The sequence below is a fragment of the Sycon ciliatum genome, chromosome 2 (genome assembly GCF_964019385.1).
Source record: "Sycon ciliatum chromosome 2, ocSycCili1.1, whole genome shotgun sequence".
Taxonomy (NCBI): Eukaryota; Metazoa; Porifera; class Calcarea; order Leucosolenida; family Sycettidae; genus Sycon; species Sycon ciliatum.
Genome location: NC_088644.1, coordinates 33,247,530 through 33,260,561, shown reverse-complemented (window position 1 = coordinate 33,260,561; position 13,032 = coordinate 33,247,530). Strand labels below are relative to the sequence as shown.

Below are 13,032 nucleotides of genomic sequence, written 5' to 3'. Positions count from 1 at the left end.
CCACACCTCAGCTGAGGACGACACGGGGTCAAGTGTCAAGCCTGCTGAGAGTTCCGTTCCTCCCTGGTCCTGCTGGACGTCGTTCAATTCAGTTTGTTAGCAGCATTCTGTGGAATGCTCTCCCAGTTGCAGTCCGTACGGAAGGTGATTGGCAGACATTTAAAGCTCTAGCCACGGCTCTCGACTTGCCCAGCCTTTACCCATATTAACATTCTCTGTACCTAACTTCATGTCGAAATCCATTTTAACAATCCGCATATCTCTCCTCCTCCCCCCCCCCTCTCTCTGTCTCTGACACACACACACACACTCTCTCTCTCTCTCTCTCTCTCTCTCTCTCCCTCTATCTATCTATCTATCTATCTCTCTCTGTTGTTGTTATTGTTGTTGTTGTTGTTGTTGTTGTTGTTGTTGTTGTTGTTGTTGTTGTTGTTGTTGTTGTTGTTGTTGTTGTTGTTGTTGTTGTTGTTGTTGTTGTTGTTGTTGTTGTTGTTGTTGTTGTTGTTGGTCATTTTGTGACAGCTTGTACAATTCCCTGTCCAGGTAGTAAAGCGTCTCTCTCCTCTCCTCTCTCTCTCTCTCTCTCTCTCTCTCTCTCTCTCTCTCTCTCTCTCTCTCTCTCTCTCTCTCTCTCTCTCTCTCTCTCTCTCTCTCTCTCTCTCTCTCCCTCTCTCTATTTCTCTCTCTCTCTCTCTCTCTCTCTCTCTCTTGTTGTTGTTGCTGCTGCTGCTGTGGTGTTGCCGTTGCTGTTGTTGTTGGTCTGTTGTTGTTGTCGCTGTCGCTGTTGTTGTCGCCGTTGCTGTTGTTGTTGATCATTTTGTAAGAGCCTCGACAGTTCACTTGTCCAGGCAATAAAGCAGTCTCTCTCTCTCTCTCTATCTATATCTATCTCTCCTCTCTCATCATGCATGCGTCACACTCTCATGGAAATTTTATTTTTTTATTTTATTTTATAAGATTGCATGCTTCACACTCTCATGTAATATTTCTTTCCTTTCTTCGTCTTTTTGTGAGAGCTTGGACAATCCACTTGTCCAGGCAAGAAGGCAGCAATGCCTGTTCATTCTGGCGAAGTAAAATAAAATAATTATACCAACCAACCAACCAACAATTGAATGCCGTATGAAATTTTTGGGTAGGCTGCTACCAAGAATCGTGGATGCTGTCTACAAAATATACACCATTCATACCCTAAGTCAACAGCAACGTTTAAAACATTCTGACCTGTGATTGGTTTACACTGGCAGTTGCCATGACGACGCAGTAGGCGGGCATCACGCGAGACACCACAAGCCAAGGAAATCATTCTTGTTTGCAGATCATGCATTCGCTAAGTTCCAAGGTTATAATTATAGTGTCCATTCGTATTGTCCGTAACGCGTTTCCTGATCATACCCACTTGCAAAGGCGTAGGCAGTATATAAGCCACCCCCGATGATAATAATGTTGTATCACCGTTCGGTGTTACATATACTAAAATTGGAACGATACAGAGAAGATTAGCATGGCCCCTGCGCAAGGATGACACGCAAATTCGTGAAGCGTTCCATATTTTTTGCCAGTCCAGGCTACAGTGAAGTGTTTGGCACCATGCGGGCGCCGGGCATGGTACTTGAAAGACGTTTTTTCTTCACTATTATAGATTTTGTTGAAGTTTGATGAAACAATTTTGAGATTCGTATATCTGCGACAGTACAAGATGAGGAAGTGAATTTTGAGGTGCCTATGACATCAAGTATAGTAGGCCAACAAAGTGGGGAGGCGTAAAACCCGCAAACGGATTTTTTTTAATGAGAAACTGAGAAAAGGGTCTATGAGTATGAATCATTCTGCAAATGTACACCAAATATTATCAACTATCGACTGCCATCCACCCTAGACAACCGTGCATCCCCTACTGGTGCAGCACGGCTTGCACCGGATAGGCGAACTCGGCAAGCGCAAGCTACTAGTGTTTGCCTGGAGGTGCCTTCACGGGAAAGCTAGTGCCACGTTGTCTGTACTGTTCGTCCGATCTGTTGGCAGGAGAACCCGCCATCAGAGGTCCAGTGGTCTGCTCAGTCAGCCATCCTCCACTCGCTCTGGCGCTTCTCGGCCGTCCGTCGCAGGATCTGCACCCTGGAACCTGCTGCCGGATGACGTTCGGACAATAGCAAGACAGGAAAAGTTTAGCAAAAGTTGCCTACCATATTGTTGCTGAGACTAGCCCTCCCCCTAGCTCTCCTCGACCACCCTGTCACCCCTGATACCCGCTTGACTCCTCTGTCAGATACTTCTTCTTTCGTAATTTTCTAATTCCAGTCCTCTCTTTTCTAAATGCGTCTTATCCATTCGCCTTTATATCATTGGGCCTAGTTCCCGTTTATTGTGCGAATTAAAATAAACCAACCAACCAACCAAGGCAACTGCTCAGCGCAAGCACGTAGCAAACAACTAGGGATGACATCACTGCATATGGCTTCGCAGGAATTATTTTATCAGTTCTAGGAGCCTCCAAGGAGCTTGACGTCATCTGAGGTGGTTGACTGCAAGGTCAGAATAGAGTCTTGCGGCTGTGCACCAACACGAATGTGAAGCTGTGGCTGACGGGACACTTACAATGCTGTGGTAGGCGTTGGAGACTTCTGTGATGTCGCACGTAACGTCGGCTATTGCCAATCAACAAAGCTCGGTTGGACTTTGGTTCAGCGGTGGTACACATACGTCAGGTACACACGGATTACGTGCGACTTAACCTCTCTAGTGGTCCTTAGCCTTGACTGTAGGGAGTCATAGGGCCGGCAAAAAACACATCACGCTAGCTGTCTTTGAAGGTACGGCTCGGGACAAGTAGAAAAGAAAATCCTGTCAGCTTTTCCATTCTTTTGGTTTGTATAGTCAAGTATCTAATTCTTACTGGTCTCGTCATCGTCCAGAGCAATTAGCTGTTGCGCTGATTCGAATTGTACTTCAACTGCTTTGTCAAGACTTAGTACCATTCGAGAAACCAACATGTCATGACCTGGTGTAGCTGAATTAAGCTCGGCAAAGCCACGCAAAGATGTAGCATAAATACCAAGGCGCGACAAAACTCTTTCACTTCGCTTTGCATTTGAGTTAGTGGTGTGAGAGAGAATTTTTCTCTTGGCTTGTTCAGTATTCCATCACGCTGCAGCAGCTGGCAGCGGAAGATCCGCGCAGTGGAGAAGTCCTTCTTCGAGGAATATTTCACAAAGTTGAGCAAGAACTTTGTAGACCCGGATAAGTTGGCACGAGCGAAGTCTATATGCCACTTCGGCACAACTATTACTATCGCAACTACTGATGATGTGGAGGAAATGGAGGTTCCAGGCTACTGCATTTATGCTACAGAAAGAAGACGTGTCATCAAGGTGGAAACAGGAAGAGCTGGAACTACAAGCGTTCTGAAACTACGCAAGATTTATCCTGGTGTTGGAGAGAGGTACAGAAGGAAATTGTTGTATAAAGAACTGCGGATTACCCAGTATGTACAGAGATGCGAGGAAGAAATTCGACAGAACAAACGAGATCGGTTCATTGCAACCTGCAAGCCTTATTGGTATATGTTCAATAGCTACCATGGTTTTGAACTTGAATATTTTCCAGAAGGCTCACTGGCGCAGATGCCCAGCAGGCGTGACGATTCTGCCTGGTAAATCTGACATCACGAGGTCCAAGGTGTTGCGACCACGAGTTGGCTCATGGACGAGCTGCTCAAAACCATACATGTGGCACATCATCATCATCATCATCATCATCATCATCATCACAAGCCCATAGCCCTTAGGCCGTCGGGGCGTCACAGAGCAAGCATGAACAAGCGAGTCTACACGTCAGGTGCAGTCCATGAAATAATATGATTAACATCCTACTCCCCATGCTAGAGTATAGAGTAGACACACACGTGTGCAGGACGCGACACACCAAAAGACACGAGAGTGAGTTTGGAAGACTGGGAATGTCGGGCAGAGTAGCTGGCCTCAATTGAGTGCGCGTTAACGAATCGTGTGGTCGGCCTTCCGAGGGCAGGAGCTATATATGACCAAGTGGGTCGGCCTGCGCTGAGCAGAAGCGGTTTGTGACCCATGCGAGTTGGTGGGTCGGCCTGCGTTGAGCAGGAGCGGTTTATGACCCATGCGAGTTTAATAGTAGTGCGCGAGAGGCCAGTTGCGGAGGAGTGCCCATGCCGACATTCGCATTAGGGCCAGAGGAGATAGCGGGTGATAACAGCCAATATAGATGGTAAGTATGTATTGCACAAGAGCGTTGTTCTAGAGGCATAAAGTCAGACTGATATTGTGGATTAGGATCGACAGAGAACGCTATCTGCATCCTAAGTGAATGTCTTTGCACTTACTCAGTGATCAGCTGGACCATGGTGTCAGACCGCTCCGCAGCTGTAGGAGGAATGGTCCTGAAAGCATCCATCTTGTTCCGGGACAGGGCATCAGCGATGGTATTGGAAATTCTTGGCAGGTGCGATGCTCGGATCAGGAAATTGTGCTTCACACAGATTGAGTACAGGGTGCGGATGAGTGCCATGACTGCAGGAGACCGGCTCGTGCCCGTCTTCAGGCACTCCACGACAGCTTGGTAGTCGCACTGAAACTCCACGCGCAGCCACTCGATCCCTCAAGTGGCGCAGGCCACGTCAATGGCGAAGAGCTCCTTGTAGGTAATGCTTAGTTCCAGTTGCTGCGGGGACCAGTCACCTCTGAACCAGTGACCATTGAAGAAGGCTCCAAATCCAATGGTGCAACTTGCGTCGGTTTCCGACTGGAGGTCAGCGCTGGGCATCCACTTCTCTAGCAGGAAAAATGACTTTCCGGTCCATGTTGACAGTCTGGTGCCACAAGCTCAGGTTGCCTTTGGCTGACAGATGCAGCATTCGGTGAGATGACATCTCAGATGTAGCCTTGTCGAGGTCATACAGGGGGCGGAAGAATGTACGGGGGGCCGGAATTGCTCTGGAAGCGAACGAGAGGGGGCCCAGGAGTGAGACGAGTTCGCGTTTGAGAACGCAACCAGATATAGCAGCAGAATGGCCTATCGTGAAACCGTCACACAACCCATGCAACACAAAGTGAGAGAAGGAGTGATCAGAGTGACGGTTAAGGAGCCCGGCTAATCGGCTAACATTGATGGGGTATCCACAGAATGTTTACGGAGCAGACGCTGAGGTGGCGGACTGTCCCCTGCCACATTTGACTTCTGGGTGCTTCCCGCGGCATTGAAGGCACACGTGGGCACGATAGCAGAATGAGTTGTTGCACTGGTCCCTGTTGAAGTTGCGGCAGATAAGCTTCCCAAGATGGGTTGGCGCGCTGGACTGCGGCGGACCTCCACTCCCAGCGCCGTCGGATGGAGGCCCTGGTCTAAAGGGACATCGGGCCTGGGCCACTGGGTGCACCAGAGAACAGCGCGAACATGGCGGGCGACCACGGCTGGTGAATGACGACTGCCACAAATTAGAGTCGATGATGGCCCAGTCGTACGACAGTGGTTGGGAGGCTATGGCGTGCCGGAAACGCCTGTCAGAACTTAGCCATACGTCCACATGATACGAGTTATTTGCATCCAGAATAGTGGCCTGATACGCCAGCAAATCATTTGCCCTATCTGGAGCCGCCGCCACAATTACTCTCGTGTAGACAGTAAACGCCGCGAGCCATGACGCTACATCGTGGACATGGCGGTGCTGGGCCTGTGTTGGCTTCTGTACAAGTTGGACAGAGCGGTTAGCCCCCACAGCTAGCTGAACCACATCGGCCTCCACACCCAGCTGGTCCGGGAGGAGGTCGTCGAAATCAATAAACTCGAAGCGTTCAATTCGCCCGAGGAGTTTGTCAGGTAGTACAGAGAGCGAGGGACGAGCAGCCGGCGGATGGCCCAATGCATGAACGGAGCTGGAGTTGACAGGCGGCACGACGGCTGCAGCAGATTCCAACTGCTCTACTCGCTCCATCAGGGGCTGGAGGACCTGGCCGACGACCTGAGAAACAGCCGAAGCAAGTACATCAGGGGCCACACTCAAAGGCGGCGGCAGAAGAAACTGACGGCGCAACGTCGGAGACAACAGAGGCCGCGGAGGAAGATAATGGAGTCCCGGTTGGTTGACGACGAACAGGAGTTGGCCTGGTTGGTTGGTTTATTTTATTTTATTTCACTTCGCACATTCAAACGGGATGACGAACCAATAAAATGACGGCGAAGGCTTAGCGTAGAAGTGGCTATGGAAGAACATAGTAAAAGCTATGGAAGCACATAGTAATAGATTAGGATACTAATAACTGCGAGTAAACGGCCTCGCACGCGCATTACTGCCTGCAGCCGAAGTTTGAGTTGCCGCCCCGGGATCAGGGGCCTGGCACATTCAAGGCGGCGGCAGAAGAAACTGACGGCGCAACGTCGGAGACAACAGAATCCGAGTGGGGAGGTATTGGAGTTCTGGGCGGTTGAAGACGAACAGGATTTCGCCGCACACGCACATTACGTCCTGTATCCGAAGGTTGAGCTGCCACTCTGGCCGATGGCGTCTTTTGTCTGGTCGAGAAACGAGCCATCGTGAGAATGTAATACTCAAACAATCTCTGGCCGCTGAAGACACGTAGTGTGACGGGACTGAGCTGAGAGAGAACAAGGAAAGCGAACACTAAAGACGGCAGCCAATCGGTAGAACTAGGACTAACACTCTGAAGCGGGACGGGGGCAAACTCAAATCAAAAATCAGAATTTTTGAGTTCAGAATTTGAAAGCTGACTGCACTCTGCAGGCAAAGAAACTGGAAAGACAGCAAGCTCTGTTGTGCGCACAGGAAATCTGCGCATGCGCAGAGCGTGGGCATGTAGTCTATGATACACAGCAGTATGTAGAGAGAGCAAGATTGTGCACACACGTAATCCACTAAGGAGGGTTATGCAACACGGCAACAGCGAAGCAATGGTACGTGACTGTTAACAACGGTTAACTCCTACGTTAACCGAACATTCAAGCCATAACATTCTGGGCCTGCCTAGGCCACGACCTCATGCCATGTGGCACATGTCCTCTGCATATTCGCCTGCACGTGTCGTTCGACTGCTGTGGAGCCAGTCTTGGCTGTGCCATGGCCTCGCGTACAGGGGCCTTGGCCAGAAATAATAATTCTCAGTTGTGACTAGGGTGAGGTCCTTAGCGTCCACAGTTAGGTGGGCAGCCACTCCTCCTGCCTCCGTGCCGACCGTGGTGTGGAGGCTGCAAGTGCGCACCGTTGCCGTAAGTGTGCACCGTTGCTGCAACTGCACGCTGCCGGGTGGAGTATTTCAAGGATGTAGCATAAATACCGAGGCGCGACCAAACTCTTTCTCTTCGCTTTGCATTTGAGTTAGTGGTGAGAGACAGAGTTTTTCTCTTCGCTTGTTGAGTATTCCGTCACGCTGCAGCAGCCTTTGCGAACTCTCCCGAGCGTGATTTGAAGATAGGTTTTGAAACGTGACGTGCTGCTGTTCCCTTCTGCTCCCGTTGGAGGGAAAGTATTTCTGAGGAGTTAATAACGACCAGGCAATGTCAGCAGGAATACAAGCAGTAGAAGTAATGGCAACGGAAGATCCGCGCACGGTGGAGGAGTCCTTCTTCGAGGAATATTTCACAAAGTTTAGCAAGAACTTTGTAGACGCGGATAAGTTGGCACGAGCGAAGTCTATATGCCACTTCGGCACAACTATTACTATCGCAACTACTGATGTGGAGGAAATGGAGGTTCCAGGCTACTGCATTTATGCTACAGAAAGAAGACGTGTCATCAAGGTGGAAACAGGAACAGCTGGAACTACAAGCGTGCTGAAACTACGCAAGATTTATCCTGGTGTTGGAGAGAGGTACAGAAGGAAATTGTTGTATAAAGAACTGCGGATTACCCAGTATGTACAGAGATGCGAGGAAGAAATTCGACAGAACAAACGAGATCGGTTCATTGCAACCTGCAAGCCTTATTGGTATATGTTCAATAGCTACCATGGTTTTGAACTTGAATATTTTCCAGAAGGCTCACTAGCGCAGATGCCCAGCACTCTGCTGCATGATAATGGGCGACTCGGTTTACTGCGGGATGCTGCTCAAGGTCTTCAATTCCTCAACTCTCTGGGTATTATGCATTCTGACGTAAAGACTTCAAACTTCTGCGTTAGCATGCGAGCCGACAGCACGAGGATCGCGAAGTTGATCGACCTAGGCTCTGCTAAATTTGCAGGCGAGTTCATCAATAGGTGCCATATGGATGATACGCCTGCATATAGACCGCCTGAACTCTTCCCACGCCTGGACCTAGCCCAAACAGGACACGATTGGGTGATGGTAAATCCATCAGCAGACTCCTGGAGGTTTGGACTGTGCATTCTAGAAGTAATGACTCGGCGAAGCTTCCACTCATTATGGAGTGAAGCTGTACCGCGTGACGAATTGTACATGGATTTCATATTGGTGAATGGCCTTATGAAGAGCCGTTCATATATTGAGCCTCTCAAATTCATAGGCTTGTCTACTTCTAGCCTGCCCCATTGTGCGAACAAGCTGATTTTTTATTTGATACGACACAAAGCAGCTGAACGTGTGAACATGGACCAAGTTGTCAATGAGATCAATGAACACCTTGGCTTTGCTCAAAATGTGATTGCAAGCTCCATCGCTGAACATTAAAGTGATTTTATGGTAGAATCATGTTCTCAAACTTTTCTCTTCATCGTGGTCTTTCTCTTTTCGTTGTAGTTTCCCACCCGCCCTCCCCTTTATTCTCCTTTCTGGATAGGTCCTGCAGGCTACGTTTTGTTCATTTATCTTATGGGGTTATTCTAACCGGTTTTTCCTCAGGGTTGTGCCTCCGCCGGGGTCCTGAGGTTTTTTCCGCCAGCTTCGGGCTGGTTAATTATCCGGCGGCCCCATTCACCACAGCGGTTCACTTTTTGCATCATGTTGGTCTGGTACATACGTGTACATGTATACATGTATATGTGTGAGGTGGCATGCCCTTCTTCTTGCTCATGTATACACAATGCTAAGCTCTTCTTCCATCTTCCACCGTGAGTGAAAAAGACCACACTACTACTGTGATCTGTATCTTTCTGTGGTGTGTGGGTGTGTCTGTGGTGTACGCAGAGGCCAGCTAGCTGGCAAAAACATTGTGTGTTGTTGCTAATGCTGTCTATGTCTCAGTGTGTGCCAGGATATGTGTAGCGAGAAATGTCGTGACACTTATCAGTTGAAAGTCGTCACTAAATTAGGAAACCAAAACAATCAATGTTATAACCAAAATGTTTAGGGAGTTTTTACATTCACAGTGACGATAAATCTTAACCGTCCACCTCTCCACGCTGCGCTCTTGGAAACACGCGAATGTGCGCAGAATTTTGCTCCAAGTCCAAAAAAAGTCCAAAAAATCAAGTGTTTTAAGCGGGATTCACATAAGCTTTTTTGCGATGCGACAGACGCGAAACGGGGAAAACCCCAAATCGCAGCCATGTCGCACCCCACGCAACTGCCGCAACTGGGCCATCGCAGGCCATCGCAGAAGTTGAGCTTGGCTCAACTTTTGCGATGCGATGCGATGCTACAAGCGATTTGGTGTACGATTTTGACCTTTTCTACAGCAAAGTTGTACAAAGGTGCAAGAGTTGCCTATAAATTTTTACAAGTTGTGTCAAACCGCGCGAATATCATGGTGACGTACCCAAATCAGCAAAACTTTGTCGCATCGCTGACTTCTTCTGTGAATGGTATTTCGCGAGTTCGCATCGCACGCATCCATCGCAGATCGCGTCGCATCGCGTGTCGCATCGCAAAAAAGCTTCTGTGAATCCCGCTTTAGCCACGTACTGGGCCTGGGCTGCACGGCGGCGGGCGAAGCCCACCGCCGTAGCAGGACTTTTGCCAGCACCCTCGTGACGTTGCAGATATGTGGCTTGATGATTGTAGTTGACGTTGATTTAGTGACTTTGGCAAGTTTGAGTCGTGTCAAGAAGTCAGGTAGGAGTCAGTACTAGGCAGTAGTGGAACGTGAGTGGTAGTCAAATATGCTTGCGCATATTTCAGTATATTTTGTGAGACAGTTCATATATGGCATATTGAGCGACAAAGGGAATATTGGAATGAAGCCAGCATATAATTCAAATATTCTGAAGAAAATGAGGACAAAACATTCATATTATGAACAAAATGCGTTCAGAAATGCCTTTTATGGATAAATTTGCCGGGAATGGTTGAGGCGTTTGCTACATTTCCCCATGGATGAACACTATCGCTACTGTTGCTGGGGACACACCCCATCCATACAATTCCGCATGTGTTTTGATTTGCACCACAAGCATGATAGCCGTGAAGCCATTGACTATTCCAAGGTTGTAATTTTACTGAAATGATCTACACTTCCTGCTTATGTCGAGCATATTTTGGAATATATTGGCATATCTTTTTGCATATCTTGCTAAATCTTTGGCATATTATGGACGTTTTCCCTGATATGCGACGAGCATAATATGCTCTTTTTTTAGCATATTTGGTCGAGGCCTACACCGTCGCACTATGCCGGAATTTTTTCCGGCCTCAAAAGCCTGTCAGTGAGGCGCAAGAACTTGTAAGTCATGTCCAGAGGGCCAGCATAGTGGCAGGAGTGTGTGGTGAAAAATTCACTCAAATTCATGGAGAGACACCAAAGTTACGGTCAATTGAATGACATATGAAATTTTTGGGTAGGCTGCTACCAAGAATCGTGGATGCTGTCTACAAAATATACACCATTCATGCCCTAAGTCAACAGCAACTTTTAAAACATTCTGACCTGTGATTGGTTTACACTGGCAGTTGCCATGACGACGCAGTAGGCGGGCACCACGCGAGACACCACAAGCCAAGGAAATCTTTCTTGTTCGCAGATTATGCATTCGCTAAATTCCTAGGTTATTATTATTATTATTATTTCACAATCACGATGACATAGTGCCAATAAGCATGTGATGCGGGCGATTTTAACCAGCCATGGTGGGGACAACTGAGAAAAAGAAGGAGAAGAAAAAGAGAAAAGAAAAGAAAACAAAAGGAGTACTATAGGAACCTGGAGAGAGCAGTATGAAGATTAGGCTAGCAATGGAAAACAACGAATTCAATTCAATTCAACTTAGGCGCGGGCAGAATGGAACAAAATGCAGCGAAGGTGTCACGAGACTTTACCTCCTGCGGAAGCCGAGACCAATGAGAAGGGGGGGGGGTATAATAATTATAGTGTCCATTCGTATTGTCCGTAACGCGTTTCATGATCATACCCACTTGCAAAGGCGTAGGCAGTATATAAGCCACTCCCGATGATAATAATATTGTATCACTTCGGTGTTACATATACTAAAATTGGAACGATACAGAGAAGATTAGCATGGCCCCTGCGCAAGGATGACACGCAAATTCGTGAAGCGTTCCATATTTTTGCCAGTCCAGGCTACAGTGAAGTGTTTGGCACCATGCGGGCGCCGGGCATGGTACTTGAAAGATGTTTTTTCTTCACTATTATAGGTTTTGTTGAAGTTTGATGAAACAATTTTGAGATTCGTATATCTGCGACAGTACAAGATGAGGAAGTGAATTTTGAGGTGCCTATGACATCAAGTATAGTAGGCCAACAAAGTGGGGAGGCGTAAAACCCGCAAACGGATTTTTTTTAATGAGAAACTGAGAAAAGGGTCTATGAGTATGAATCATTCTGCAAATGTACACCAAATATTATCAACTATCGACTGCCATCCAACCTAGACAACCGTGCATCTCCTACTGGTGCAGCACGGCTTGCACCGGATAGGCGAACTCGGCAAGCGCAAGCTACTACTAGTGTTTGCCTGGAGGTGCCTTCACGGGAAAGCTAGTGCCACGTTGTCTGTACTGTTCGTCAGATCTGCTGGCAGGAGAACCCGCCATCAGAGGTCCAGTGGTCTGCTCAGTCAGCCATCCTCCACTCGCTCTGGCGCTTCTCGGCCGTCCGTCGCAGGATCTGCACACTGGAACCTGCTGCCGGATGACGTTCGGACAATAGCAAGACAGGAAAAGTTTAGCAAAAGTTGCCTACCATAATTTTTGCTGAGACTAGCCCTCCCCCTAGCTCTCCTCGACCACCCTGTCACCCCTGATACCCGCTTGACTCCTGTGTCAGATACTTCTTCTTCCGTAGTTTTCTAATTCCAGTCCTCTCTTTTCTAAATGGGTTTTATCCATTCGCCTTTAGATTATCATTGGGCCTAGTTCCCGTTTATTGTGCGAATTAAAATAAACCAACCAACCAACCAAGGCAACTGCTCAGCGCAAGCACGTAGCAAACAACTAGGGATGACATCACTGCATATGGCTTCGCAGGAATTATTTTTCAGTTCTAGGAGCCTCCAAGGAGCTTGACGTCATCTGAGGTGGTTGACTGCAAGGTCAGCATAGAGTCTTGCGGCTGTGCACCAACACGAATGTGAAGCTGTGGCTGACGGGTCACTTACAATGCTGTGGTAGGCGTTGGAGACTTCTGTGATGTCGCACGTAACGTCGGCTATTGCCAATCAACAAAGCTCGGTTGGACTTTGGTTCAGCGGTGGTACACATACGTCAGGTACACACGAATTACGTGCGACTTAACCTCCCTAGTGGTCCTTAGCCTTGACTGTAGGGAGCCATAGGGCCGGCAAGAAACACATCACGCTAGCTGTCTTTGAAGGTACGGCTCGGGACAAGTAGAAAAGAAAATCCTGTCAGCTTTTCCATTCTTTTTGTTGGTATAGTCAAGTATCTAATTCTTACTGGTCTCGTCATCGTCCAGAGCAATTAGCTGTTGCGCTGATTCGAATTGTACTTCAACTGCTTTGTCAAGACTTAGTACCATTCGAGAAAACCATGTCATGACCTGGTGTAGCTGAATTAAGCTCGGCAAAGCCACGCAAAGATGTAGCATAAATACCAAGGCGCGACAAAACTCTTTCACTTCGCTTTGCATTTGAGTTAGTGGTGTGAGAGAGAATTTTTCTCTTGGCTTGTTCAGTA

General features: G+C 48.0%; 2 non-coding genes across 2 annotated transcripts; both read left to right on the top strand.

Annotated features, from left to right (window-relative positions):
• The first annotated feature begins 1,448 nt into the window (after nucleotides 1-1,448).
• LOC135811022 (U6 spliceosomal RNA) lies at nucleotides 1,449-1,556 on the top strand. The gene has a single exon (XR_010552496.1). It is a non-coding gene; the product is annotated as a U6 spliceosomal RNA (small nuclear RNA).
• Nucleotides 1,557-11,341: 9,785 nt separating this feature from the next.
• Nucleotides 11,342-11,447, top strand: LOC135811012 (U6 spliceosomal RNA). Its single transcript, XR_010552487.1, has one exon. It is a non-coding gene; the product is annotated as a U6 spliceosomal RNA (small nuclear RNA).
• Nucleotides 11,448-13,032: the final 1,585 nt, after the last annotated feature.